The sequence below is a fragment of the Glycine soja genome, chromosome 20, assembly GCF_004193775.1.
Source record: "Glycine soja cultivar W05 chromosome 20, ASM419377v2, whole genome shotgun sequence".
Lineage (NCBI taxonomy): Eukaryota > Viridiplantae > Streptophyta > Magnoliopsida > Fabales > Fabaceae > Glycine > Glycine soja.
Genome location: NC_041021.1, coordinates 20,287,923 through 20,293,955, shown reverse-complemented (window position 1 = coordinate 20,293,955; position 6,033 = coordinate 20,287,923).

Genomic DNA, 6,033 nt, shown 5'->3' with positions numbered 1-6,033 from the left:
TGCCAGGAGCTCGCCTCTTTAGGTATGTCACAGGTTCTCACTGACTGACTATGCCCGGGGTGGGTCGGGATTGGTCAAGCTTGGTTTTGGGCAATAACACCCCACCTGACGTCCCCAAGGTCTCCTGACCCCCGCGACATATCTCTAGGTACCACTCTGTGGTCAACGAATAAAAGTAGGAAGACTGACTCTTCCACACTTTCTCACTTCAAGCTTGTAGGATTATGGGGTACCCGTCATATGTGGTACTAGGTGGCGATCGGGCGATGGTGCAAGTCGACTCTCCACATCCACAAATCCCACATAAATCCACCATCCCCAGTTGCCCACCTTCAACTGAGCTCACGTACTCCCACGTAGCCCATATCCTCATTCCTCTCAACACCGGGTCCCCATCAATCCCTCCAAGCTTCCACAACATTCAAGAAATTCAACATCCAACATCATGAACTATCAAAAACCAAGAAAACAGGGCAGAGGCAGAAAACTCTGCCCAAAACACAAACCAATACCACAACTTTCCTTACTCAAATACCCCAATAACATTCTCTTAGTTCCAATCTGTTCACCGTTGGATCGACTCAAAAATTTTACTGGAGGTCCCTAATACATAAATCTACATTTTGACCATTGGGATCTGCTAGAAAACGTCCAGAACTCAATATGTACCACCCTTTCCACAACCAGCCATGCATAAGCATTTTCTGCACAAGCACAAAATTCTGTTGCACATTTCAACAGCAAAATTCTGCATAATAGTGCAGATTTTCGAAATCACTCTTGCCATCATCCAATTTTGCCCAAATTGGATCCTACAAGTCCTAAATCATGTATAAATCATATCTAAACCAAAGACAAGCTTCAGACCAAAGCAACTCAAAATCTAGGTATACCCCTCAATTTAATGGATTTTCAAGGTTTGAGAAGTGAAAATGAGAATGGGGTAATTTTGGAGTAAACTCTCATCTCAAACAAGTCTATAACATTAATCTAAACTCGCTCAAACTGGTTTTACAACGAAAACTCTACCGAATCAAAATTTGACTCCTCAACACCCAATTTACCCTAGAAATGGCTCTTGCTTTCACTTTGGTCACTCATTTTCCTCCTTTGCACAGCCCAAGCTTTCCCATAAGTCCTAAATGACATTTCAAACTAGGACTAACTCACTTTAATCTCCAATTACCACTAAATCCATATTTAGCCTTTCAAACCCTCAAAGCATCACACTTTTCCACTCATATCACTACATTCTCACTTTTCAACCCTAGGTTAACTCTACCCTTCATCTCTATCAATTTTCCATCAGCAATTTCAGCACACAACATCACAAAGCATCATCATAAAACCCTAAAACAGAATGGGTAAGCTTGACTCACACCAAACATGACAAGTTTAGCATGCTTTCACAAATTTCTTCACAAATAACTACCATAAGGCATAAACCTAATAAAACTACCCATCATATCTCCCAAACACCCAATACCCACGAAATTATGTGAGAAAGATGATGCAATCCTCCCTAGGAAGGGACCAATCACTAGAACCATGAGCAAGAGGCTCCAAGAAGATTGGGCTAGAGCTGTTGAAGAAGGCCCTAGGGTTCTCATGAACCTTAGGGTAGATTTCTGAACCCATGGGCCAAGGTTGGGTCCAATTATCTTTGTACATATTAGACTAGGATGTCATTATATTTGGTCCTTGTATTTAGGGCTCCATATTGTAGGTAGGGTACCCTAGAAATATAGGATTTTTCAGCCCTTGTATTTTTGGGCACCTAGACTAGTTTTTGTATTAGGGGTAGTTTTTTAATTTCACATGCACTAAGTGGATATTTGATGTGTGTGGTTGGAAATAAATTTAATTGAATTGGTAGAAGCCCAATCCAATTACTACACCCCATTGCCACATCATATAGTCACACTTTGTGCATGTCCTTCATGCTTTTCATGCCTCATGACACCTAAGCACACTTAGTGGAGAATCTTGGAATTGATCTTGGATTAGTGGGCTGAACCATAACTAAAATTCACTAATCATAATTAGTGAAATTTTGGCTCCAAAGTTTGGCTCCACAAGTTCAAGTGAAATTTGAATTTCCCTCCAATTTTGTGTGACACTTAGGCTATAAATAGAGGTCATGTGTGTGCATTTTTTTCAACTTTGATCATTTGAATATTAAACTTCAGATTTCAAAGCTCATTTAGAGCACAAAATTTCGTGCTCTTCTCTCCCTCTCCCTTCATTCATCTCCTTCTTCCTCCAAGCTCTTATCCATGGCCTCCTATGGTGGTGAGCTTCTTCTAGACTCATCTTCTCCTTGAAGTGGCGTCTCCTCTCTCTCTCCCTTTCTCCATTCCGCTACCATTCATCTTCCAAGAAGCAAAGGAATCCATTGATGAAGAAGATTCTAGGTGTCGCAATGTGCCCTTTTGCGGGCGAGCGAGGCGAGGCTCACGGGTGCGCTTTCCAAAGGAGGAAGGGTGCGCGGAGTCGCCACCAACGTTTATTTGTGGAAAACGTCGGAAAAACCGAAGGAAACCGGTCAAAAATGAAAATTCTAAGTTCGGGAGTTGTATTTACGTTTGAGGAAGGTATTAGCACCTCTCACGTTTGTCTCAAAGGACAACAACCTATTTTTTTAGAATTGTGGAAATTGTATTACCTTAACTTTTATTTCTTTTTATTTTTTGAGGTCGACAAAAGCGGAGCTCTTGCTCCTACGTACCCTCCATCAAAGAGGAAATCAGACCTACGTAGTTCTTCGTTATGCGTGAATCAAGCGATTCTTTATACTTGAAGGGTGATCATTTTAAGGCGTTGGACCTTAAAAATGATCCATTTTACTTAGTAAGAAACTGAAATGATAAACTTTCAAAAAAACCTATTTTTGTGGACGAGCTTGACTAGGCGAGTAGATTTTAGCCTTAGTTTCACTTTAGTTATTAGTCAATTCAATTAAGAATGAGAAATCCCAAAGAGAAAACGTCCGATTGATTTTTTGCTTTATTTTACTAAAAGATATTTTTTTGATTATTATATTATTATTACCTCTTTTTTGATTTCCAACATGGTTACGGCACGACCGAACGGTCAGAATTCATTTTAACTGAAATTAACGGATGATACAATTCAAACGATCAGTGGAAATTTATTTTATTTTTAGATTAGGCGAGAAATGACTTAAATAAATGGCTTAAGCACGTCAAAAGGGGGTATAAAAAGCGAATGAAAACGAGAATAAAAATACATGAAACAAAATGTGGACCACCACGGGTACATAGAATGAATTGAAAAGCTCGGTTTGAGGTACTTACCCGTTGAAGACTGAAGAAAATGAAGAACGAACGATGAATGTTGAAGAACAGTCGAGAATCTTCGAGTAATTACTCATGGAAACGTTACGGAAGCGCCTCGGCTTGAATTTTCTTCACAGAAATAATTTTCCTCGGCAATTTCGAGAGAGGGAGAAATGCCAAGAAGGCTGAACCCGTTTCTTCTTCACTCCTCCCCCTATTTATAGCAAAATAGGGGAGGAGCTTGCCACCCAGCTCGCTCAGGCGAGCAAGGTTGCTTCCTCCAGAAGGCTGGAAGGATCTGGAAGGCCCAAGTAGGCCAGATTGCTATTTGTACCCCCTTTTTTACTAAATGCACCCCCCTTCTATTTTTTTGGTAATTCTTTTTTCGTAACGTTACGAAACTTTACGAATTTTGTAACGATACTTATTTTCCTTCCGCAAGGTTACGAATCCTTACGAAATATATATTTACTCTTTTTTAGCTTTTGAAGGAGTTACGGAAACTCACGGATTGCGCAAAAACACATCTTTTCGATTTCCGCCACACCACGGAATTTCACGGATTGCGCAAGCCTGCTTCCTTTTGATTTCTGACACGTCTCGGGACTTCATTTATTGTGCAACAAAGGACGCCAAGTATCTCAAAGCGGCTAACCAAAGGTTGCACGTCATCAAGTAATAATCCCCGAACGAAATTAGGGTATGACAGTTGCCCCTCTTTACTTACCTTTTATCGGAGATGAGAGGAAAGCAAAGATAAGACACTGATTTCGTCCGTCCTGCCCTTTCTGTGATGACGACTCTCGTCTCTACTCCTTCTTCTTTTATGCACAACACAAAACAAAATACAAACAACAACAAGAACAACAAACTATACATATACACATTTGGGAAAGGAAACAATCGGGAACATAACAAAGATCACATTTCCCAGTCAAGAGGATCCGCCCTTGACGATGAAAAACTCTGGAGAATGGAGGATTGCACTAGAGGGTCCTCACTAGTCAATCATGAAGCATAGCTCCAAACTCTTGGGTGGAGGACGCATGAATGAAAACACAATTCATGGGGCTCTGAAAAAGATTGAGAATGGAGAATTGCACTAAGCAATCACTACGCATGGCTCCAAACTGGAAGATGGAGGACACATGAACGAAAACGCAATTCATGGGGCTCCGAAAAAGGTTGAGAATGGAGAATTGCACTAACAATCACTACGCATAGCCCCAAACTCGAAGGTGGAGGACACATGAACGAAAACGCAATTCATGGGGCTCCGAAAAAGGTTGAGAATGGAGAATTGCACTAAGCAATCACTACGCATAGCTCCAAACTCGAAGGTGGAGGACACATGAACGAAAACGCAATTCATGGGGCTCCGAAAAAGGTTGAGAATGGAGAATTGCACTAAGCAATCACTACGCATAGCTCCAAACTCGAAGGTGGAGGACGCATGAACGAAAACGCAATTCATGCGACTCCGAAAAAGGGGTTGAGAATGGAGAATTGCACTAAGCAATCACTACGCATAGCTCCAAACTCGAAGGTGGAGGACACATGAACGAAAACGCAATTCATGGGGCTCCGAAAAAGATTGAGAATGGAGAATTGCACTAAGCAATCACTACGCATAGCTCCAAACTTGAAGGTGGAGGACACATGAACGAAAACGCAATTCATGGGGCTCCGAAAAAGGTTGAGAATGGAGAATTGCACTAAGCAATCACTACGCATAGCTCCAAACTCGAAGGTGGAGGACACATGAACGAAAACGCAATTCATGGGGCTCCGAAAAAGATTGAGAATGGAGAATTGCACTAAGCAATCACTACGCATTGGTCCAAACTCGAAGGTGGAGGACACATGAACAAAAACGCAATTCATGGGGCTCCGAAAAAGGGTTGAGAATGGAGAATTGCACTAAGCAATCACTACGCATGGCTCCAAACTCGAAGGTGGAGGACACATGAACGAAAACGCAATTCATGGGGCTCCGAAAAAGGGTTGGCAGGACCGAATGGTCCACCGGGTTTTTTCCACCTAAAAAGAAAACATGCGTTTTTGCAAAGAAAAATAAATCATTCGCGAGAGCACCACATCTTAGAGAAACAATATACTTGTGCCAAGGGTAATCTTCCTTGTAACCGAGAATGAAGGGTAGGATGTCAACTTTTAGCTTTCAAATGAACATGCAGGGGAAACATCGGGCTAAGCTGAAAATAAATCACTCATAGTGTATAAAACTCACACAGGCAAGTGTTTTATCCTATTCCCAAACCATAACTGCACCATGACTTCATTTTGCACACGATTTCCTATCGAATCAAAGATCAAACGTACGATCACGGACCAATAGGATTTTCTTGAGGATAGTGTTTTTTGGAGAGGAAGCTAGGTGTTTCGGTCTTTTCCTTTTTGTTCATGTGGGGTGGGATATTGCCAGTCAAGAATGATTCTGAGTGGCAATCTGGCTTTGAAGAATTTCTGTCCACTTTATTTCATTGATCGAGAATTGCTTCTTTTCCCTTTTCACTTCTTTTCGATCTCTGATCGGGAATCCTTCTTTCCTTTCTTCTGTTCTTTTCTTTATTTTCATTTTTCTTTTTTCTTTCTTTTCATTTCTTCCTTTTCTTTCTTTTCACTTTTCCTTCCCCATCCCTTTCTTTGGGAAATCGGGTTTAGCATTCTATTTGCTCTCCCTTGAGGAGATTCCGCTGTCCTTTGCTTTGGGGAA